The sequence below is a fragment of the Rhinopithecus roxellana genome, chromosome 21, assembly GCF_007565055.1.
Source record: "Rhinopithecus roxellana isolate Shanxi Qingling chromosome 21, ASM756505v1, whole genome shotgun sequence".
Classification (NCBI taxonomy): Eukaryota; Metazoa; Chordata; class Mammalia; order Primates; family Cercopithecidae; genus Rhinopithecus; species Rhinopithecus roxellana.
In genome coordinates this window covers 76,545,666-76,572,060 of record NC_044569.1, presented here as the reverse complement: position 1 = coordinate 76,572,060, position 26,395 = coordinate 76,545,666, and positions in this window count along the sequence as shown.

Below are 26,395 nucleotides of genomic sequence, written 5' to 3'. Positions count from 1 at the left end.
ATGTGTACTGATAAAATCAGGGTAATTGCTATATCCATCACTTCAAGCATTGATCATTTTCTTGTACTGAGATCAATCAAAAATCTGTCTTCTAGCTTTTTGAAAATATACAATAAATGAGTTAACTATGGTTACCCTACAGTCCTATAGAACACTAGAACTTATTATTCCTATCCAGCTGCAATTTTTCATTCATTAACTGACCTTTCCATATTTCCCCTCCCTCTGTACCTCCAGTCTCTAGTAACCACTTTCGTATTCTCCACCTCTGTAAGATAAATATTTTACGCTTCCACCTGTGAGTGAAAACATGGAGTATTGTCTTTCTATGACTGGCTTATTTTATTTAAGACAATTTTCATGCTGCCTTCCTAGGAGTTCTTTTAAATCAGCATAGCTTAGACATCAGCCAATGATTGGTGAGTGGTTATACTTAAAATTATTGTGCAAGTAGTCTTTTACCATTTGCTGATAGATTTGTACATGAATTAGGAACACATTAAAATTTCAGTGTTTTTGCAATTCTTCCCCAGTCTTTCGTTTCTGTATGCTTATGGCCTCATAGTTATATCCACATACAAATAGATGAATAAAGCTGTCTCTGTTTTTGTTTCCTGATTGTGCAAAGAACCTTGCACAGGTACACAGAATTCTATACTACCAGGGTTATATAAAATCTTATCAGGGCTCTTTATACCAGTCTGATTACCCAGAACTTTCTGTTAACTTTTTGACTCTTCTGATGGTCTGTGCCCCAAACTATCACGGCAAAGTCTAAATGTGATGTTGGCCCTCTCGGAATGTTTACTATTCTTCTGGAATTGTTTCCTTATGGTTTCAACTGTCTTTCCTTGTGTGGACTTTTCCATGCTCTCATATCAAACCAAATCAGGTCTTTTTGTCAATAAGGATGCAAGTTCCTGTGGTCTGCACTTTCTCCATGCACTGAAGATACAGTGGGGAAGATGGTTACCACACCAGGCTAAAACACTACAGACTCCCACTGTTCAGCACTTCATCTTGAGTAAACATTTCTCAGTTTTTGTATGCCTTTGGTCAATGTCCAGAATGCTAATGTAATTGTTTTTGACAATTTTGTCTATGTTATTACTTTTTGGAGAGAGTATTTACAAGCTCCCTACTCATCCATTCTAGAGGAGCCCCCTACTCACACATTTAAAATATAGCTTTCAAATCCCAATCACCTAGCACAGTGCCATGAACACAGGGATTATCCTACACTCTCAATTGAATGTATATGTTTGTTTGCATTTGTAACAAGACATTTATCCACTTATATTTAATGTCTAAAATGTGTTTCTCTTTGTTGATCACTCTCCTTCCTGAATCATTTTTTAAAAAATTACTGTAACAGAATACACTCTTGATTTTTGGTTAACCTCTTGTTATTACTTTCTCTCATCTTAGCTGACTCTCTCATGTCTGTCTTTTATGTGTTAGAGATTTCTAAAAAGTTTGATCTCAGTCTTTTTCTGTTCTGCTTGCTACCCTTTTTCAGAGAGACATAATCCACAAATCTAGATACAAGTGCCCCTCCCTCTCCCTCAATTGCAGATGATACTAATGTTCAGGCCACAACTATGAACTCCACACTTCTCGCACTTTTCAGTCTGATTGACACCACCTTTCTGATGCCATAAATATCCCTCACCCTCTATATATTTAAGTTTGAACTTGTTTTATTCCTACCAGAAGTGAACCTCTCCAAGTTCCAATTAATGAAATGACATCACAGTCTATCAACTCGAACCATTACATAGCACATAGGCTATTCTTGCAATTGTGCCTATTTGTGATTTCCCAAGCTGGTCATCACTACAATGACTTTCATTGATCCTTATAATTCTACTCCAAGAGTATATGATATAGTATGTAAAACTTCTCATAAAAAAAAATGCCTTTCCAAAATTGTACAATCATAAGCCTAATTTAAAAAAAAAAAAAGCATTTTAGTGTTGTCCCCATAACTAATGTAAATGTACAACTATCACTATACCAGAAGAGTAAAAGGATACAAACCTTAACACTGTGCTGTTAAAAGGTATGAGGTTTTTTGGTTATGACATTATGATATTAAAATATAAAGATAGCAATATTAAGAACTGTTCTGAGATAATCTTTTTCCCATATAGAAGAGTCTAACTTTTCCATGTATTTTAGATTAGCATTATGTCTATATCTCTATCAGAGCATTTAAGAGTTGTATATAGATGTCTGGAGAGGTTCCCAAAGAGGTTGGTAACAATGAGTAAGAGGTAAATAAATTAACAAATATATAAAAATAAATAGTGCTATAAAATGAACTGCTAAAGAAGTATAAAGGGGGTTTTATAACAGTTTTGAAACAGAACTATATTATCTTTGTGTTAACGTTCAATCCAAGAGCTCAAAATCCTATCAAGGATTATAACCATAATAATCTTGATGAGTGATAGAGGACGTATCATCATTGCAACTACACAGATGAAAACAATTGTGGTTGAGGACAGTTGGCTCTTACAAAGATACAGAACTATTGTGGAGAAGAATTTCTGCTTCTAAATGTTGATCTTTTTTACTCTAATAGCAGTTACATAGGCAATTGTCATACTCATTTGCTCACTGTAAAAAACTGGCAAAATTTTTCAATTAGGAAAATTGATAAAATTTAAAGAAAAAATCTTGTTTAAATTAAAAATAATACATTAATTTGCTCAACAGTATTTGAACGAGCCTGTGCTCTAAACATAAATCTGTGTCAGGAATTAAGTTGCACACAATTAAGTGTTTTGAAATAACTCAATCTTTTAGGAACAGAGGTAACTCTACATAGTATTCAGTAAACTGTAATACCCTTAACAATGAAAGAGAGGATTTTTGGCCCTTTCAGAAACTTTGGCTTTTCTAATTCCACTAACATATCAGAACAGGAACCAACAAGCATGTTAAAACCTAGCAAACTTTTAAAGAAACACAGCTTCAAATACATATTCTTCACTCATTTTCAGAATAAAAACATAATAATTTTTATCAAAAGCAGTGGTGATACTCCAACTAGTAATAAGGAGAAGTAATTTCTTAAATATTTATCATTCTAAAACATATTACTGAAGTTAACTTTTAGGAAAAAATCTCAGGGAGCTTATGAATATTTCTACCTAGACTGATAGAGATGGAACGTGAATTAAATTAGAGAGGATATCATTAAGCTTAAAATATGATGTCATTGTTTAATCTTAAAAAATATTTTTTATTTTATATTATTTGATATTTGATATTTATTTGATATTCTCTTTATTTGATATTACATTCAATATTAGAATGATATTACATTCTAATATTAATAAGTAGGTGGTTGTTTATTCTCTCACTGGATCCTTTAAAGATCCTTCTGCCACCTGTGGTCTCTAGATAGAGGACGTTTTTGGTGGAAGAAGATCAACACATTTGGGGACTGAAAAGTAAGAATAAAATACAATATTGCTTTTGTACCACTTCAAGTGATTTATTTTACTCAGCAGGTCTCTCATATTGGCCTGGGAGTTGATATTGCCCCATGAGCCAAGCTGGGTTGGCTGCAGAAGATCCTTAGAAGTGCCAGACTCACAGTGATCCAAAAACAACAACAATCAACTCAATTGCATCTCTGCTTCTGGCAATGGCTGTGGGCACTCAGCACCACCTGAAAATTTTATATTTGGTTGACGAACAAATAGAAGGTGGAAAAACACGGAGTAACATATTTGGCACAATGATAGAAAACAATAAGTTATGTAAACAATGAATATAAATTATACCAAAATTAAATAAAGGAAATGAATAAATTACTATTTGGCAGGTGATATGATGGTTGCTATCTGCTATCACACGGCATGTCACGCAATCACCACAATTGGTTTATGAACATTTTTACTTTCTACAGATGAGAAAAGAAGCCAAGATATGTAAATACTGCCCTAATTATTCATGAGTTCCACATCCATGGATTCAATCAACCACAGACCAACAATATTTAAGTATACTGCATCTGTACAGAACATGTATAGATTTTCTTGTCACTATGTCCTAAACAACACAACAAATATTTACACAGCATTTACATTGTGTGTGATATTATAGGTAATCTAGGGATGATTCGTATATATTGGAGAACGTGCATAAGTTACACACAAACACTACATCATTCGTGTCAGGAACTTGAATATCTGCAAATTTTGATAGCTGGAGGTCCTGGAAGCAATCCCCAGGGGATACTGAGGGATGACTGTAATTTTCTAAAAAATGTATATTAGGTAATTATCAAGTTGCTATGTGAATGAACAAAGTAAAAATATGTGTTTTGTGTGGCAAAATTAGGAGCAGAAGAAAATATATTTATTGTTTCATATATAAATTCAAACATTTCCAATTCACCATTAATTTTAATGTAGTATTGGGGGAACAAATAATTGCGTCATTTAAACCAACTCTAGATTTTTACAAGTATAACACAAATACATACTTAAAATTATTTTATTTCAGATTTCATATGCTTGAAATTGATTTAATCTATCTGTCTTTTGTTCTCTGATTGCATTTTTATGTACCATTTTTCCAACTTAATAGAATCCATCCTTCCTCAGGATTGGATATGTATACATTAGGCTGTAGCAATTACAAGATGCTGTTTTTTGAGAATAATCATGGCTTCAATCTCAATGTAAATGGCTTGCAAATCTATATCTCTAATTAGAGTCTTCCTGATACCTAGTTTCTTATCTATAAATACTTACTGAGCATGCCTGTTAAGTTACTTCACCATTACCATCTAGCAAGCAAATAACCCATAACCTTCCTTCTTAGAAGGTCTTCCTTTTTGTCTTCCTTATTAGAGGGACAGCCAATAACCCTGGCTAAAAAAAGGATAAAACACAATATCAGAAGGTTTTTGTTTTTATTTTGTTTCTGGGTTGTGTGTGTGTGTGTGTGTGTGTGAAACTGGCTGTAAGGGAATTAGAGAAATGTGTACTCAGTAACACATGACCTTGGGCCATGTGAAATCAGAGATCATAACAGTAGGAATAAGAGTGAGTCCAGTGTAGTTTGATTAGAGAAGGGTGACCCCAAATGATAATATAACTCATTTGTATTCTTCAGTAGGGGAGTTCGTGCAGGTGAAGAGAGATGTTTTAAAAAGGTAGAAAATATAGGTAATCTACAGGCAATCCAAGTTGCTTAAAGCAAGCCTTAATTTTATTTATATCAAGATAATATACTTCTGTGTATTTTGCTTTATGTATAAATATAAGTATGCAAATTTTTACTTGATTTGATTGAAGCTGGAAAAAGTCAAAATGTATTATATCTCTTAACCGCTTCTCTGCCTCAGAAAACTACTATTTTCTCAAGAAAACAGGTGTGAAGAACAATTCAAAATTTTTCATCAAGGATTATATCTCATCTAATGATAAAGTAGCACTCAAGTGAATTTCTTAAAAATAAAAGAAATCATAAAGTGCCGCTGAGCCTTGCAATCTAATCTTGCTATGAAAGGAAATTAAATCAAAAATCAATTTTCCTGGGAAACTCACCCTTACTCTACAGATTAGTTGTAGCACATACATGCACAGCACAGAACAAAAAGAAAGGGACAAGCAGTTGGTGTACTTCAGTTCAAGAGATAGATGTCTCAAGGATTATCCAGTTGATTTAAGGCCATGAATAAGCCATTTTCAGGACTGTTCATATAGTAAGAAATCAAAAATAAAAGTCTGCATGTAACTTTAGCATTTGAAAGACTCCAGGTTGCTAACATGTTTTCTTCATGCCCTGATTGCTGATATGTTTTCTTCATGGGCTGATTGTTAGTATGTTTTCTTCTGGCATAACGGTTTAAACCTCAGAGTCTTGGCTCTTTTGATCTGTCCTGCTTTTTCACTTTGTGGAAAAAAGGAGAATTCGAGGATCTATGTAGTTCTTATGTAGTATAATGTTTGTATTACTTGGTTTCTAGTTTTGTAGTGAACCTATGAACACCAACTTAAGCAAAGGTATGAGTCTGGCCAAAATTAACATGCTACATTATGAGTACATTCACTATATTGCCCTTTGAATACGAAAGCTGGAAATATTTGTGTTTTTAGATGTTTCTTGGTTTGGAATCTAGAATATTATTCCACACACATATGCCTAAATCTGTTATTAAATTTATAATGTGACCTGGTGGAAATATTAGATCATTTCTGTGGCTCTGTTGAACTAATAGAAAAAAAGTATAATAAAAATATTAAGATATATAATCACATAAATGTTTGAAAAATAACCACCTCTGGTCATGCTGTCTGTTTTTTTATTATCAATTGCCCCAGGTACCTAAGCACATAATTGCAATCATTGATTCAACAAATAAATTACTGTTTCTATGAGCAAGTACTATCCAAGGTTCTGAAGAATCACAAATAAATCAGATTTTATCCATTCCTCAAAGACATAAACACTGAAGAAATTATTGAAAGTGTTATGATAGAAATAAGGAGAACCATGAGGGCATAATATAAGTAGTGACCAAATAATTTATTTTTATTAATTTTTATTTTTTATTTTTTAATTTTTTTATTTTTATTTTTTTTAATTTTAATTTTTTTTTTTTGAGACGGAGTCTCGCTCTGTCACCCAGGCTGGAGTGCTGTGGCCAGATCTCAGCTCACTGCAAGCTCCGCCTCCCGGGTTCACGCCATTCTCCTGCCTCAGCCTCCCGGGTAGCTGGGACTACAGGCGAGGTAGCCACCTCGCCCGGCTAGTTTTTTTTTTTTTTTTTTTTTGTAGTTTTTAGTAGAGACGGGGTTTCACCGTGTTAGCCAGGATGGTCTCGATCTCCTGACCTCGTGATCCACCCGTCTCGGCCTCCCAAAGTGCTGGGATTACAGGCTTGAGCCACCGCGCCCGGCCATTAATTTTAATTGTAATACAAAATTTAGATTTAAGCAATTGCTTGTTTCAGCAGTGAAATACTCTCATGGGTCAGACTTTCCTGCTAGAATTTAGGTAGTAGCTCATTTTAAAACTACAGCAAAGTAAGCAAGCAGTTTGTGCTGTCAAATAAGAAATCTATAAATTCAAAAGATTAGTGTCAGGCCTAGAGCTTTTTCATTTACTCGAACTGCACAAAACTTAAGTTGCACGCTCAGGTCCACTTTTTCCACATGGAGAGTTCAATCAAATGCAAGGATTAAGTCTCCAAGTATTGAAGTGAAGCATTTCTTTTCTCTTATAGTTCATAGAATTAGTAATGGGCACATAAGAGGAAAGGTCATAATAATTCTGTTGAAGTTCAAGTCAGAAACCACTCTATGATAAAATTGCCTGAATGTCAATAATAATTCACCCGGACAAATAACTATTATCTTAACACTAGAACTTTTTTATTTCCCGGAGAATATTTAAGCCCTTTTTGAGGCCAGTAATAGAGAAAACTAAGAATATGATTTTAACTGTTGCATGTGTAGAAGTCTTCATTAACTACTAATGCCATTAAAGCAAATATGTAGATCGCTGCCATTTGTTTCAGAGACTCAAAATGCTTACACATTTAGTAACAAGATATAAAGGTGAAACTTAAATGAAAAAGGAATCGTTTATATTTTTCCTTATAGTTGTACTAGATAAAGCATTAATAAACAGCAGTGCTTTAGAGAAAGTTTTACTTTTTAATAATGAAATTTAATGTTTCCATTTTTTTGCCCATTTCAGTTTTACAGACAAAAGTACTAAAATAAATGGACTTCCCCCAAGCTATTAGTTAAGTCTCTCTTAAATTTCCACTTTACCTAAGTCTTTTTGTACGTTATCATAGAGAAATTGAATACTACAAAAGGAATATGCCAGAATTATTTTGAGAATAAAAATATCCTGCACTCAAATTGCAGGATATTTAATGCTGCTCTCATGAATTCCACTTATGAATATTATTTATGAATCTCTATAGAAGCTATTTTTTGAATAAACTTCATTGAACAAACACAAGTACAATTTATTTGTTTGCAAAAACCAAATAATGAACAGAAATATAATTCCTGTAATAATAAATGTATGAAATTTTAATCTCTCCACCTCTAAATAAGAATGTTGTAGCTTACTGCTATCTGTAAATTTATCTTAGGAAGCTCTGTTCCAATTGGCTTAAATGCAGTTTTGTTTATGTTTTTGTTTTTTTTTTTTTAGTGCTTACTCATTTATAAGCTGTAGTTCTATCATTATGTATTATAATGTGGAAATTAATGAAAAAAGCAATTATTTTAGCTTTCAGTCATACTCTCTGTGGAAAATAATTATATTAATATTTCAGATCGGATTTTTTTCATAAAATTTATTCTCTAGAGAATTAACAGTTCAATAATTGCTTTTTATTGTTTAGTGAACCATATTTTTGGGATACGTTTCAGGTTTTTCAACAACTTTATTTCAAGCAATTTAAAAATTACTGCCTGTAGTTCTTTTCAAATCAAGTCCAAATGTCCATGGACTTCAGAATGAATCAGTTCTAGTTGAGTGACAAATTATTTTCCAAGCCAGCAAATCTCAGGAAGTCCAAGTATCTGTTCTGGTCATATATTGTCCACTAATTCAATTCATCTTTTCTGTTACCTTATTTTTAAAGGTTAAATCCAGTTGTGGTATTATAAAGATATTTTATTTTCTCTATGCTTAAGGATGTTCAGAAAGCCATAAGCATAAAGAAACATAAAATATTTTTTCTATAGTTCCCACAACTGGCTTCCCAGTGACACTTAAAAAAAGAATCACATGAGTGGACAATATACAACTTTATATTTGAATACATGTATTTAGAGTAATTGTCTTTTAATAACTATCTGTCTTTGATTTTTTATTATAAAGTAGAATTTATAAAAGTGTTTTATGAAACTAGTGAAATCATTAGAAGGAAACTCTCTGTGCCCTCAGTAAGTTGCTGATGTTCAGGGTACCTGGCTGAGTTGTTTTGACCAGGAAATATTCATCCATGCTTAAAGATGCCACTATATCAGAGAAGTCAAAATCAAAGTAAAAACAATAACAACAACAATTATAAACATTAAAGTGTATTTTCAGGGAGCTGTCCTCATATAATGTCCCACCCATTTAACATAAAATAAACTGAGGCACAAGTAATTTTGGTTAAGTTTATACAGCTACTAAATGGCAGAGCTGCAATTTGAACCCAGGCAAAATTGAGTCCAGATGTTGCATTTTTAAACATTATTCTTAAGGATTATCAGATACCAAAGCGGAGGCATGAGTGGGTTAGGGACATTGGTATGAAGTACCCCCTTTCTGGGGTTTGGAAGTTTCCCCTGTGAATATTTATATCAACCTTAATTTTCTCTCTGCTTCTGTGCTTTTTTTGCTTTAATTTTAAAGGAATATAAACAATTGATGTTGACCCTCATTTTTTTAAATTAGTTGACGCATTCTTTCCTGAACGCCTATTAATATACTGTGTAACCTGTTGTATTTTTTTATTTGAAAAAAAGCAGTAAGACAAAGGCTTAACTACAAATAGAATGTCTTCATTCAATGATGTAAACACATACGCACAGCAATTACAATTGGCTGGTGATCAGGTATCCAAGATATTAGTACTGGTTCTGGCTATGACACTAGCTTCCCTTTTACACCTTAGGAAAAAAGGTTAGAGTACTAATACCTTGGATGTCTGATCTCCAGTCTAATTTAGGGCATGATAAGGTGCTTAAGTAGGTGATATTTATATCTTTGTTTAAAATGTTCTACTTACAAGTAGTTTTGACTCTGCTCTATTTTCCTATCCTACGGAAATGTTACAATTAGTATGCTGAACTAAACTAAATATTCTTCTATGCATGAGAATGTGAATTAGTTACAACTAAAGAACCCTCGTGCATTTATAGGATCCTGTCTGTGATTCTTGAACAATAATACCAGTAAGTGAGAATGTGTCTATGATATGCTGAAATCATTAGGCAATAAACAGAGCACATAACCTCTTTAATTTCATAAAAAAATTCTTGCTGACCTTGGATATATTAATATACTTATAGATATAAATAGAAATATACTTACATATTTTGTTAGTGCCACTGAAATGGGCTGCCTGTTGTAAAATTTTTCCTTTACAGGGATGAAAATGAACACCAACACTACCTAAATGCTATTCTGATAAATTGACTCAATAAAAACAATTAAAAGTCCAGGCATAATAGAAAATCAAAACTTCCAAATAGGGTGGCATAGTTTAGAAAACTATAATGTCAGTAGTCAGCAACTTTAGAGAATTTGCAAGTCATATAAATGATTTGCCTGAATAAAATACTTTTTTTCTTCCTCCTCAGCTGAGAAACAACGAAGTACCATATGTTGAAACAAAAAATTATCTTGCTGCTTTCAAAAATAACCACTTTTTAAAAGACACTATAGAGATAACATGGGAATTTAAAAATTGCATTTTCTCTGTACTGTATAGAAAAGAAAGCAAAGCATAAGGTGATTGCATGTGATCATCTCTTAACCTCTGCATTAAAATGCACAAAAGAAAATGGGCTTATATTATGAGCATGTAAGTCTAGGTGAGATTGTAGGAAGAAAGGCAACTTTGGAATTTGTAAATCAGAGAGTTTTCCAGATTTCATTTTAGTACAATAAATACACATACTGCAGACTATCAAAATCTTCATACATCAAAACTTAGCAAATATTCATTGAGAATCTGGTTGCCATATTTTATCGATCTTTTGTTTATAGTGAATATAGCCTCTAAAATAGTTTGAAGGAGCCAATTAAGGTGGAGTTTAATATAATAATTTTTAGACCAAATGGATAACAGATCAACAAACTGGATCTTTTAGAAGAAATTGGAAGTATCAGCTTGAAAAACCCAAGGTTACAAACCAGAAATCATTTGGGAAAAAATCGAGTTTATAAAAGACAATACACAAGATATGGAATTGCACAGTGTCTTAGTCCCTTTAAACACCGCTGTAAAGAAATACCCAATACGGGGTGCTTTATAAAGGAAGGAGTTTTAATTGACTCACAGTTCTGAATGGTTGGGACGCTTTAGGAAACTTATAATCAGAACAGAAGGCAAAGGAGAAACAAACGCTCGTCTTAAATGGCGGCAGTTGAGAGAAGCGGGGAAATGCCAGATGCTTATAAAACCATCAGATCTCTTGAGAACTCACTATCTCATGAACAGCATGGGGGAAACTGCCCCCATGATCCAATCACCTCCCATCAGCTCCCTCCCTTGACAAGTGGGGATTATGGGGATTACAATTCAAAATGACATTTAGGGGAGGACACAGAACCAAACCATATCACATCACATCTTCTATTAAGAACATATGCCTCAATTTTCCCTTGGTTTATGCCTCGCTTCTTCCTTTCCTCTCATTTCCTTCAGAGTTTGTTTGCTTGTTTTTTCATCAAACACGAGGATTAATTTCTAGCACGACTTACTGGTTCCTCATAGTTTAATGTATCCTACAAATATAAACAAATTTCCATGTTAAATGGTAACTCATTGCTTGTCAACAGATCAACACCTATATTAGAATTGACTTACCGCCTTGCAAAGCAGAGGAGAAAACACAACTCAAATAGGCCTGTCACTGCGAAACCTTGCCTAATCCCTCCAGGTATGAGCATAAGTAGGCTTTTATTATAGTACATCCTCATAAGCCTATTAAAACAATTTAAGAAAAATCAATTCAGCTTTGTCAAATGATCTTTATATTTCCTATATTAACATACTATAAATGAGCTCAGCCTTTTAAAACATTAAACTCAGATCTGTCCACAAGTGCTAGGTTTATTGATTTATCCAATCTCTAGAACTATGCTGTTGTATGTGGTAGCCACTACCTGCATGATACTATTTAAACTTTAATTATAAGTAATTAAAATTAAATACAATTAGCTGGGCATGATGCTGTGCACCTGTAGTCCCACCTACTCATGAGACAGAGCAGGAGGATTACTTGAGCCCAAGACCAAGAGATCGAGACCAACCTGGGCAGCACAGTGAGAACTCCTCACTAAAGAACAAATAATAAATAAAATTAAAAAATAAAAAAATACAATTAGATTCTGTTTTTCGGACACTCTAGCCACATTTCAAGTGTTCAGTAGTTACAAGCATCTAGTAAACATTATATTAAACACCAATATTATAGAACATTCCCATCTTTACAGAAAGTTCTATTGGACAGACCTGCTCTAATATATTTTTAAAATTTATTCCAATCTATTATTCTACCATCATTTACTTTTCTATAGCTGAGATCATATAGATCCACATTATAGAGTTGTACCTACACTTTTAACCTCTTGACTCCTTCTGCTATTCATTTCACCTTTTATAAAAATGTCAAACATTGTATCAACCTAAACTTCCATCTTTTATTTGCCACACGAATGCTGAACTATGCAATAGAAAAATCAGAAACAAACAAAAATGATGTGGAGTGAACTACAATAAATTCATCGTTTTCATTTTCACTTGATCAGCCTGAAAACACATATAATTAGGCCCCCATCACATTCTCGACAGTCAAGTTATTCTAAATCTTTTCTGACTCTTCTTAAGATTTTTCACTTCTTTCTGCAAGTAAATTAGTTTTGTGAAACATCAGAGACAAGTATAGCCAGAACACATATTCAGTTGTTGTCCTACTGTTGGGACTTCAAGGAATTTGGGAGATGAGTGAGAAAGAAAGATATAAACAAGAGGTTGCAGTAGACACACAAGCTTGATTTGGGGGACTCTTTGAAAAGCTTGCATGTGAGGAGAGTCCCTCAGAGCATGAAACTCTAGATACTATGGCAACATGGGGGCCGCCATCCAGAATGGAAGGAGCACAGAGGGAGTCCTGGAGGAGAAGGGGATTGGAGAGGAAGGTTATGTGTCTACATAATGCTTTTCAGCAGCACGATGGGAAGTCTTTGGGTGAGAGAGCTCCAATGTGATGCAGTAGCTTGAATCTTTATAACCCTGGGTTTTACATTATCTATGGTTAGCAGATATTGGGCACAAATTTGTGGGTTATGCAAAGCAGGCAGGCTCTAGATAGCTAAAAATATGCTTATTTTAGCAATGCTAAAACAATTGGATGTATAAAAATCTGAGTTTGGCATGAGCAGGCTTTTGAGTTAACAGGTCTGAGCTTGCTGTGAAGAAATAAACAACTTTGAGATCAACATACGAAGGCCATCCTAGCTCTTTTTTATAACACCTACCTACTTAAAACATCTACATCCCACACACGGGCCTTCTTTCTTTGGATCTTCATTGATGAGGACCTTTCCTTTTTTGCAAAACTGTTATCTCTTCTGGTATCCTGGATTCCAGACTTCTTGATTCCTTGGGAAATGAGACTTACCAATAAGGCCCTCCTTCATCTGGAATATCTAGGTAAAAACATGTGAGAAAGAACCTTTGCTTTTGAGAAATGAATGCTTCTGCTTTGAAATGCGTAGGAAAACTCTATATTTATCCTGAGTTACTGTTGGCTAGTTTGGATTAATTAGGAGGAAATAAACATATTATATGCCTTTTCCTGTTACATTCCCTACAGAACAAGGTTGTGATTACAGGCCTTTAGGTCAGTGGAGTTTACACCTTAGTGGAATAGAGGTGACCAAAAATAAACTCTTAATTACTTCTTTGCATTCTCTGTCCCAATATGAAAGTTAATCTTTTATTTATCCCAAGGGTGAACTTTAAACCTATTACCTCTCTTTGATGTCTGTCTCAACTCTTACTTAATACATACATTTTTAAGTTTTTAAGTATCAATATTAGAATTTTTTATTTTTTCCTTATTCTAGCAAGAATATTTTTCTCTATCCTTAAAATCAATATGTAAGCACACATATACACACAAATGACACATCTTAATATCCAATTTCCCATAGACAATGAGTCCCTTGAGGGAATACTAGTGCTAGCAGATATCTATAAAATGAGTTAAACTTTTCTTATGTCATAATTTATAAGGGTATATATTTCTAATAGTGTTTAAATGCTTAATTCATGATATAATAATGCTTTATGCAAAATATTCATATTTTATTATGATACATACTTTTATGCTTCATATGTTTTGTGTTCTAATTGTAAACTAGATATATAAAGAAAATTTTATACATAGCCAGCATCATTTTGCTGTTTTCTTAAGTTAGTTACTTGATCTTGCAGCTTTTTTTTTGGTTCACATGTGAAATAGGGATAGTAACTGCGTAAACTACATACCAAGTTTGGAAGAAACTTAAATGTGTATAGTGTACCTGATAAATGAAAAAATCTCCATCAGTATTTACTACTGGAACACAAAGTCATTTCCACTTCACTCTACCTACCCCCCTTACTAATAAAACCTCAAGGGGATGAATCAGAATTGGTCATGGCTGCTTGTGGAGTTTCATCCCATTTTTGCCCTAGATTCACTTAGGGTTGTGAATATGAACTAGTTTGGCCTTTGGAATATAAAGAAACGCTGCTTGGAGTTTTAAGAACTATTGCTATTCCTAACAGAAAGAGGAAGAATAGCATAAACAAAATATTTATCATATTTTCCTGCCTTTGGGCATGGCTGTCTGAGAACTTGATGGCCTGGAGTCCTCTCACCATCATTGGAGGAACACTGTGGCAGAGCCTATACCTGGAAAGTGCCTGGGTCCTGGACAACCTCACTGAACTGTGGAACCAGACTCATTAAACCCTCCTAAACTCCTGTGGAGGAGAAAAAACAAAAGGTTTATTGCTTATATTAAATTTAAATAAATATTGTCTTTCTTACAGCATTCTAACTAATATAGCTGCTAATGGTAGTAGAAGTAGTAGTAGGATTTCACACTATCTTCAAAACTAAGTGTTCATGCTACAAAATTGAGTTCAGTTGGTGATCTCTTTCTGTTTTTAGTGTACTTATATTCTTCTTAGCCCCACTTTCTACCATATACTGTTAGGTAAGTACTTCTTTTTCCTGGTATATTTTTCTTGTTTTCCTTTTGGAACTGATAAAATGCATATATAATAGCTTCCTCATATTTTACTAAATTATTTGCTAGCATTTCAAAGGTTTGCAACATATGTCCCTGATCTTTTACTTCCGATTCACTTCTACAATTCCCTTTCTACATTTCCGCTTTTACGTTGTGTCATATTTTTAATTTTAATTCTCATTTTTAGTTATTTTCCATTTTCTTCTTCTCCCTTTCTTGTGTATTTTTCTTTTAGTTTGTCTTAAATATATATAGAACTTAATTGATAGAAGTGACACAGTTGATTCATATGTATGTTTATAATTATATATTTTTATTTATCCCATTATTTCCCTGTTATTTCTTTTAACAGTCACACATTGCTTTTTCTCTAAAAGTTGTATATTCTATGTTTTGAACAATGTATTTAGAGCTCTACACATTCTCACGTATCTAGTTTTCCAATGGCTTCTCTTCTATAATGCATAACTTTTTAAATGTCAAACAAAACAAAATACACTAATCACATAGAAGCAAGTTTTTTTCTTAAAATAACACTGAGCACAAATTATAAAAAATTATATGAAAATGCCTAAAGAACAAATACAATTTGCTTTAACTATGACATCGATATGGAAGGAAATTGCTGGGAGGGGAAGGTCAGGGTCCTTTTAAATGATACAGAGTGGGGGAGAAGTGCTGGATAGAGGAGGGGTGGTCCCTGGCTAGGGCTCGACTGCAGAGCTTGTTCCTAGGAACCCAGGTGACGACAGGTGCTCCTGTCTTCGTGCCCAAATGTTGCATTTCCCAAGACCACCCTCGCCTGTCATGCCCCATCCTGTGCCTATAAAACCCCCAGAGACCCTAGTAGGCAGATGTCATTGTGGCTGGACGTCAAGAGGAGCTGATCGGCTAAAGAAGACCCAGAGGCAAGCCGAGTGCGGTGGCTCACGTCTGTAATACTAGCACTTTGGAAGGACTAGGTGGATGGATCATCTGAGGTCAGGAGTTCGAGACCAGCCTGGCCAACATGGTGAAACCCCATCTCTATTAAAATACAAAAATTAGTCCAGTGTGGTGGTACATGCCTGTAATCCCAGCTACTAGGGAGGCTGAGACGGGAGAATCCCTTGAACCCGGGAGATGGTGGTTGCACTGAGCCTAGATCGCGCCACTGCACTCCAGCCTGGGCAGCTGAGCCAGACTCCGTCTCAAACAAACAAACAAACAAAACACACAGAGGCAGCTTCACATAGAGAGAAGCACATCAGCGGAGGAACACACAGGCTGCTGGACGTCGACAGGAACTTACCGACAGGAACTTGCCGACAGGAACTTGCCGACAGGAACTTGCCGACAGGCATTGGCATGCCGGCAAGCTACTCACCGGCAGAACGTGGAGTTTGGCCAGGGCAGTCAGAGGAGAGCCCGGCTGCAGAGCGGCCCGACTCCAAAGGGGAAACCGTCTCCTTTCTGGCTCCGCCATCTGCTGAGAGCGACTTCCACTCAATGAAATCTTGCACTCATTCTCCAAGCCCAGGCGTTATGGGATTCTTCCAGTGCACCAAGCAAGAACCCGGGATACAGAAAGCCCTCTGTCCTTGCGACAAGGTAGAGGGTCTAATTGAGCTGGTTAACACAAGCCTATAGATAGCAAAACTAAAAGTGCACCCTGTAACACGTGCCCACTGGGACTTGAGGAGCTCTAAACATTCACCCCTAGACACTGTTGTGCGGTTGGAGCCCCACAGCCTGCCGCACTGAAGAAGCGAGTCACTTCCTGTGACACATGCCCTGCGAGGGAGACAAGGGAACCTTTCCTATTTCAACACTAAGGTTAAGAAATTATAAATCTGTACTGAATAAATATATATGTACTCACTATATTCAAAACAACCAAATGATATATATTAATAAAACAGATATTATCCCTTTCTATAGGAGGCGCACACTAGGTTTATTTCTAGATTGAAAAGAAGAGGAAATAAAAACAATTTGGAATTTTCCTTTGAACTGTACTTCATCAAATACCTGGGAGAACTAAGAACTTTTTAACTAGTGGTAGAAAATGTTAAACCAAGCAAACTTATTAAAATGTATTCCAATAGTATTGTAGCAGTGAATAAAATTGTAGCTCTCTCTATAAACTTTACAGATAGTTGATGGTTTTCTGAATGTACAAGAATACAGGTTGATACCTGTTTATTCAGAGAAATCATGGAAATTCTGATATTCTTATTTTCTTTCTTTTTACCTAGTATGTTGTGGATATCGCTGGTAACTTAGAAAATGCTAACATTCTTTCTCATACTAAGACTGTCAGAATTGTTCTTTAATGTTGAACAAAGTTTAGTCATTTTCAGCTTTTTCAAAGCCTTACAAAGTAGATAAAATGCTTTCAAAGGGTAAAACGCCAAGTGTCTATTACGCCATCATTTAGAGAAAGTTGGTGATCCTGGATATTTCCTGAGACAAGCTCATCTTTGAAGTATTCTTTTAAGAACTTCCTCATGAGACTTGAATTGACCTCTGCTGCGGACTCTACCAAGTCTAGATCTAGTTGTCTTCTTTGTAATGTCTCAAATACGAGTCACATAATGATCAGAATGCTGAAATAGGAGTTCAGAATCCTCTACTGTAGAATTCCACACAAATGAAGCATCTCCCCAGACTGTAAAGACTCCACTCAATGTCTGCCTTCCCAGACACTTCTCTTACAAAGCTGCATTGCTCGGTGAGTGTTCATGAACTTGGTATCTGGTTTTCATTTTGAAATACTAGATAGGCTTCTTGTATCCTCTCATCATTTGTTAATTATCAAATATTAAGACCCTTTATTTTTTGTATCTGCTTCTTACAAACTTATGTTTACTTTTTTTTTCCAACTCTCCTGTCACTCCTAAATACAATAATTAGGTCTTTTGGAAATTTTATTCTAGGAAAACCATCCTTCTGTACTCTCTAAATGAAATGTTTTCTTTGACTTGTACACCATTGCTTTATTTTATCTACAACTGGACCTTTGTATAGTAATCTTATCATCTGGAACCAGGTCCAATCTTACAGCATGTGATATATTCAGGGCTCAGGGTCCGGTGCTCAAAAGAACCCTGTGTTTTATTTAATGTAATGATGTCACTGTCTTAATACCCTTGTTAATTTTCTCTTTGAAGTTATTTTTTAATGTAAAGTCTGATGTATGGCATATATATTATGTAACATACTATGTAATATATGCATATAATGGCATATGTATCTATGTTATATAATGTTGTGTAATATGTGTATATACTGCATGTATATCCTCTGGTTGTTTCTTGTCACCAATTTACATACAGCATTTGTCATGCTTAGGAACACAGAATTCCAATGGACTTATGATTTATGGGAGTTCAATGAGGCTCAAAGTGAGTACAGATAAATGTGGATTCCTTCAACTAAATAAGTAGAGGCACTAACTGTCCCAACACACCTAGCAGGCAGTATTTCATATTAAAAGCACAACTAGCTTTGAATACAAACAGAAAGCAATGGCATTCGAAGAAACGCAAATGATCAAGTGATTCAATCATACCTTTCCTTACTCAGGTTACTTTCATGTATAATCCAACTAAAACCAATTCAGTAAGTCCCATAGATAGCTTTTTTGTATAAAGATAGAAATACACCCCTCTGGTATGAAAGCTTGGAACTTATGAGTTTCATCTGAGTTCCTTCCTCAGGAAACAGCCTTTAGGCCTCCCCACAAAATATGAAAGAACTGAATCTCACCAGGTCATGACATCCAGACAAAGAGCTGCTGGACACATCATTCATCATGATTCCCATTTACTTACACATTGTTTCATTCCTTCCCTATTATATAAAGCCCTGTTTTAGTTGGTCAGGGAGATGGATTTGAGACTGAGCTCCCATCTCCTCAGCTGCAGCATCCGATTAAAGTTTTCTTCCTTGATAATGCTCATCATCTCAGTCACTGGCTTTTTTGAACCTAGCCTGAAACCCTGGTGTTTCAGTAACAGAACATCTTATGCTGAAAATGGCATAGAAAGAAAGGGAAAGAAGCCAATCCATTTCTTTTTTCCTTTAGTCCTTCTATATGCATTAGTAAACCTAAGGGAGAGAACATTGATAGTCTGTGTGCATTATCAAAAGATAAAATGAAAAGACTGGAGTCAAGTTTTGTGCAGTATTTCCATTATACTGGTAAGAACAAAAATATCACCAGGAAAGGTGGCTCATGCCTGTAATCCCAACACTTTGGGAGGCCGAGGCAGGTGGATCACAAGGTCCAGAGTTCAAGACCAGCCTGGCCAATATGGTGAAACCCCGGCTCTACTAAAAATATAAAAATTAGCCGGGCATGGTGGCACACTCCTGCAGTTCCAGCTACTCGGGAGACTGAGTCAGGAGAATTGCTTGAACCCGTGAGGCAGAGGTTGCAGTGAGCCAAGATCTCATCACTTCACTCCAGTCTAGGAGACAGAGCAAGACTCTACCTCCAAAAAAAAAAAAAGAAAAAAGAAAAAGAAAAAAAATACATATGCATGAACACAAACTGTAAATATGAGTTACTCATACTTGCATTTAAAAATCCTTGGATGAGGGATTCAGAGTTATAGACTACTTTAGAACATTTTTTAACTTATAACAAGCTCACTCACACTATCCGAGCCACCAATTCAACATACCTGTCACCTTTATACTTATAGATGCAAGTATTTATTTCTGGATGCCATCTAATAGCTGTACTTGGACACTGACCTGCTGAGAAACATATTAGCCTGGTTACCTTTACACAAATAAAAATGATTTATTTTTAGTTCTTCATTTGAACTAAATCATAATATATTTATTAAAGGCATAGTATTGCTTAAAGATAAATTTTAAAATTCAATTATATTACAAATAATTATTAAAAGCATATATCTGTGTGTATCTATCTATCTATCTATCTATCTATCTATCTATCTATCTATCTCCAAATGATCCTACAATTGATACTTACACAAAAAGGTTTCATCATATTTTCTTGGAAAGTTACCGTTAAGTCTTCTGTAGATACATAATAAATACTAATAAATACAATGTGTTTGAATTGTGTACCTTCTAATTCCACCTTTGGAAAGATTCTATACATTTCTGAGTTAGACAGAAAAAGACACAGGGTTTGAGCTACAATTAAGCTGATAAGGATAGAGACAAAGGCATTATTATTCACCTCTACAGTTCATTTGTCAAATTATGAAAATGTTTAAGGTCCTGCCTCAATTCTAATAATTTATTTTTATTGATTAAATTATAGGTGTTATTATGCAAAGAACTTTAGACAGGTCAAATGTCTAAATTAATACATCAGGTCATTTAAATGTCAAAAGGAAACCTTAAACCATAGGGTTGTCTATTTAAGACATAATTGGAAAAAAAATGGACAACTTATCAAAGAAGATTCTAAATGAATTCAAATGAAAACCTGGTGAATCCACAGCATCCTAATATGCTATTCACAAATTAACACATATGTAATTTATAAAATACGAACCATAAAACTCAGTGATAGTTATTTGCCCAATTCTACAGAATTGTTTGAAAAATATTGGACATTTTTTCAGTAAAGTTTAAATAAATAACATGGTTTTACAATTAATGGGAAATAATCCAATTCTCTTTTGACTTCTAAGTAATTGAAAATTAACTTGTAAACAGATATTCCAGTGAAACTAGGATCATTTTGTTATAAAAAAAAACTTGTCTGCCTGACCAATATTTTTTCCAGAAAGGAATCTCTGCAACATGTGAGCTGGAAAGTTGCAATTGCAATGTAATGATGTCTATTAGAGCAATTTATAGGTGAGGAAATGGGTTGCTATACAAATTCTGTCACAGATATCTTTTATACATATCAGTAAAATGTTAATAAAAAATTTTATTTTTTATTTCTTGAGTCTTTTTAGGGAAACCTAGTTTTCTTTAAGATACATGTGTATTTCTTATTCTGGACACTTTACAAAGTTAATAATTTGATTATTTGTAACAGTTTAATACAAATTTTATATATATGGTAAAAACTGTGACATGACATATTGACTCCATTTTCAAAATAGAGCCCCTGCTGGAGCCAAGGGAAAAATGGCATTCTATATTCTATTTCCAGAATGTATAATGCCACCTATACATTCTATTGTATTCTATAATGCAATTCTATTGTATATATTGTGTATATATAGTATATATTGTACATATTGTATATATATTATATTAGTATATAATACAATTCTATTGTATTCTATAATGTACATTCTATTGTATTCTATGCCACTATACATTCTATTTCCAGAATGTACCCACAACAGTGAAAAAATGCACCACTTATTCATCTTCACCTCAACTTTTTTTTTTTTTTTTTTTTGGCAAATAGCACACATTAGCATTACACGGGTAGCTTTAAAACATGACTATCCTCCAAGCTTCACCCCTAGATATTTTAATAGTTTTGTGATGGTATCAAAGAAGCAGTATTTTTGTAAGCTTGTAGGATGATTATACTGTGCAATTGGGTTTAATAACTGGAAACAAGAAAAGTGGATAATTTCCAGCTGCTATTTTTGCATTTATCAGAGTTCACTGATATACATTCATTTTTAATGTTGTAATTGACAGAAATATTATTTCTCTTCTTACTTTTTGGAATACGTGTTTGAGCATTTAAGACTTAATCTTTCATTGCTCCAATATCAAATGTACTGTAAGATTTACAAAGGGAAAGTAAACAACATAAAGTCACAAATATCCATATAATGATTTTATAGAAATTTAACATTTTAACATTTGTCATTTTAGCTTTTTTTTTCAAGGTAGTAAACCACTTGTGTTTAACAGATAACTACCACCATTTAAGAAAAATGTAAGAAATAATGTATTTACAAATGTTAGAATTTGTAATTTTTTTTTAATGAAAGAAGACAAATTAGCCACTCACTTGCGTTCCTTTTTTTTTTTTTTTTCTATTAACACAGACATGACAAGTACTTTGTCTTTTGACCTCATTTTATAGCATGTGTTGTAATCTCAGCACTTCAAAGAAAGAAATCAATCCCAGATTCCACAAATTCTAGATCAGGTCAGGCATACAACATTAGAGTATCCAAAGTGAAACATACTTTGGAAAATAAAAATGTAGGTAAACACCTCCCTTTCCTAATAGAAATATTGACGCATTGAAAGGATAGTCACTGATTTTTAATGAAATATGTATTTGGAACATTATATTTTAAAATTTAAGCAATAAAATTTATTAAATTCTAAAATGGCTTTCTTAGAAAGATTTAAAAAGTCTTTCTCTTGGACTTCATAATGATACAGCCTTCGGAACCACGTTAGACTCATTTTTAACTTCCATTGATTTTATGTTTTCAAGTAAGCATATTGTCAAAAACTTAAAATCAGTGAAGATCTGACCTGCCTAAGGAGCCCAGGTCTAATAGAGACGGATAAGTAAAAAGACGGTAATAAGAAAATACCATCTGACAGCCTTACAAGAACACTTAAAAGAGAGTATAAGGAAGTCCCAGGAACTTGTCATGTATATTTTGCCTAGCAATTGGACTGGCATTAGTGTGTTCTTTTTTTGTTTTATTTTGTTTCACTCCATAATAAAATAATATTGGAAAGCCACTTAAATTAAAACATTAAACATTCAAAATTGTTTTCCAAAATATAAACTTTTTAGCCCTTGTGTTTTAAGATATTAGATAATAAAATATTATTAAAACTGTCATTAGTATCATATTTTACTATATGAAAAAGTTTGTATGGCCAAGTATCATATTTAAATAAGGCTTATAATGCCTCATAAATTGTTACTTTTAATGTGTTATCAATTTTAGTGATCTTTTATAATCTATTGGTATATAAGTTCCTCTGTGGAATCTTAGTGTTGAATTATGGATAATTGTTGCCATTTTTAAAAATAGGTATGTTATTACTAAATCTATTTCCAGAGAATGGATTATTTCAAAATTGGTTACATGTATACATTATTCTAATTGTGTTCACATTAAAGTCAAAAACTAATTTCTGGTCAATTCCATTTAACAGGATAAAAGAAAAACAAATTACAAACATGCGAATAAGCCATTTGGATTGTAAATATACATTAGTGTACACAGGTTTGTAAAAGCTCGGGATATAACTTCTGCTTCGGCATGGACACCTCTAAACTGTATTTTCTCTTTTAATCTTGGATACGGCATAATGAGATAAAAGAAGATGAACTAATATAGCTAATATTCACAAGTGGTGGAAAAACCTTGCATGACTATTCTAGAAGGCAAAAGCCTCTTGAAAAAATACTGCTAACACATTGTATACCTAAAAGAGTTATACCTTCATTATTTATCTTCTTTGAAGGTTATTCACCTTTTTTTTTTTTGTAAAATTAGCTTAAGTCTGTGTTTTAAACTTGTTAATTTTCTTTTTACTTTCCTACCTCACTCATTCCTCATACATGATTCTAAATTCATTTGTAGTACTTTTCTTAGTGAAGACATTTCTTCTTTCTTTAGACTATAAGACAGTGTACGTGCACCATACCATTCATCCTCACACACTTTCCACATAAGAAGTTACATGATGATGCCTGGCTTACCATAAATGTTCAAATTACCCATATTAAATATGTTTTGGAAAACACTATACCATTTAATTTCTCCTACTCTAAAATTCTCTCATTCTCCAGGTACTCTTTTGTCTACTCACTAGATAATAGGCTATTTCTGGATTACTTGTATCTTCCTATAAAAGCTAAAACCTCTAAATGAAGAGCAGCATACTCATTAATTTTTATATATTTATGAGCATTTTAAAACTATGTACAAAGTATAAAGTTTATTAATATATTACTGACATATTAGACTATGCTAAGAAATTAACTACTTCCTCGAGGCGGTACCATGTGAATGACAGTGACAAGACTTGCCAAAAGAAAATGGACACTTACTTCTAATATTTCCCCAATGCCAAATACAACAAAGCAAGCCGACAAAAATATCTCCGTCTCAAATACATGTATTTCTCTTGCCACTTCATACAGAAATGGGCACTCATCTCACTGTTGTAAACATTGTCTTATCATTTAAAAAATTAATTGCCAAAACTGATGTCAATGGAGACAGCAGAATGATTTCCCGTAAGTAAATAGGAAAGTAATGTTGTTGGAAAAAAAAAAAAAAAGAACGAGCGAGAGAGAAACATCGTGGGATTATGTTCTGTTCTGATGCCTTCCGGGTATGTGGCTTCAGAATGTTACTGAGCCTCACTGAAAATTGACAAAGTAATATCTCGAGTTTTGTGTAAATTAACTGAGACAGGATATGAGAATAATGTATCATATAGCTTATGCTCAATAAATGACAACTACTCCTGATTATAATGAAAGAATATTGAAACATAAGAAAAGATCAATAGACAAATGTATTAACAAGAATGTCTTTAACAACTATATGTACCATGTTAACATGGGAACAAATAATAAATTTCATGAACATACACATTTTAATTGAGATTAGAAAGGATTTTCAAATTTAAGGATTAAGAATGTGAATGCCTTAATGACAGTTTTAAAAATCTTTCCATATATTTTCCTAATGCAATCTAAAATTGGAAAAAATTTATGCCTAGTTTGATTTTGATAATTTCATCTAGGCTAATTGATTGCCTATTAGTTATTCTACGTGTCTTATATATGTCATAAGGTGCTAAAACTGCATGTCTTGTTCCTCTATTTTTCTGTATATTAACTTAATGATTTAGGCGACAGCAAGGAAAAACTTTTTCAGATTTTCCTTTCATTGAAGTGTTGGGGTCCGCGTGTTTCCTAAACAAAGGAATGAATACACAAGACAACACAAGAGAAGACAAACATGGCGGCCGCCCCAATGGCACGCTCTGCTTTATTTTATACAGTGGTTTGTGGAATGTTGCCAAGTCACAAGACACATTGTTGCTTTTCTGACCTTTCCCTGACTTTCTGGATTTTCAAGATGTTTACACATAAACAAGCCCCCAGGGTCTGCTGTTTGCAACTGGCTCCTTTGTCCTCCCTGTTTGCAGGGAAGGAACGCCCTGCTTCGTTTGCAAGAGCAGGACTTATCCGAACGTCTCGTTTGCCAGCACATAGTCCTCTACATTGAAGTATAAATAAAGTGTCCACTGTTTTTATAGCTTAAAAGTCATAAATGGCAGTGCACACACAATTTACATCAGAGTTGGTGCTCAGTTTCATTAGAACCTTTGAAAAAGGAATTCCATAGTTTAGCAAACTCCACAGGTGATTCATATATTCTTATCTCTCATCTTCTCCAATTAAGCTGATACACTGACATTCACAGCTTTACTCAGTTACTACATGAGCGAATATGAAACAGAAGTAATCAGTTTTCTGTTTTAAACAAACAGTGTGTGAGAGAGAGCGCATATGAGAGAGCAAGAGATGGAGAATGAGGACACTCAGAATGTAGTATAGTTACATCAATATCTTACCAGCTATGACATTTTCATTTTTCCCTATCAATTTAACGCAAGAACAATTTGTTTAAGTGCATGGGAAGTTTCGTATTAAATCATATATGACTTAGTTTATATGAGTTTGGAATGATCATAATAAGAATATGGATGTTTTAAGGTTTAAATAATTAAGTTATATTGCTAAAATTGTTGTTTCAAAGGACTTCAATCATAAAACACAAATGTGCAATAAAAACTAAATAAACAAATTTAGTGATGTTAACATTACATTCAGGATTGGGAAGTTGGACCCTAGAGTGTTAGTGGAATTGATACCTAGTTCTTCAAAACTAAGCTTTTAATCTCTTGGAATTAGAACAAACTGAGTGAAAAAAGCGTTGCCATTTCTTTTTTGTCTCTGAAAACCCAACATGAGCTCATTTTTTCTTAGGCATGAAAGTGAGGAAAAGGTTCACCTACTGGAGGCTGGGGCTTTCTGATGTCAGATCACTCCACATGACACCACATTATATGTAGAACATAATGTGAGAGTTCAAAAAGACAACCTTAAATACCATGAAAAAGTCTTATTGTTTACTTTATGCAACATTGCTCAATGAAAGTTGCTTTAATTGTAGATTGTATGCATTAACACTGTTCTAAAAGAAAAAAATCTTTCTGAAACATGTTCCTCCAAGATATAATATTTTTAATTTTCTCCATCAAAATGTGACTGTTATATATTCTCTCTGACTATTAATACTTTGTCATTAAGTGAATATTGAATATATTATGTACCATTTCTATTAAAATTAAGTAGCTAAAAATGTTTCATGTACAAATTTTCCAAGTTGCTTTCCGTGAGGCATGCTAGTGATACAATCATCCCTGATGG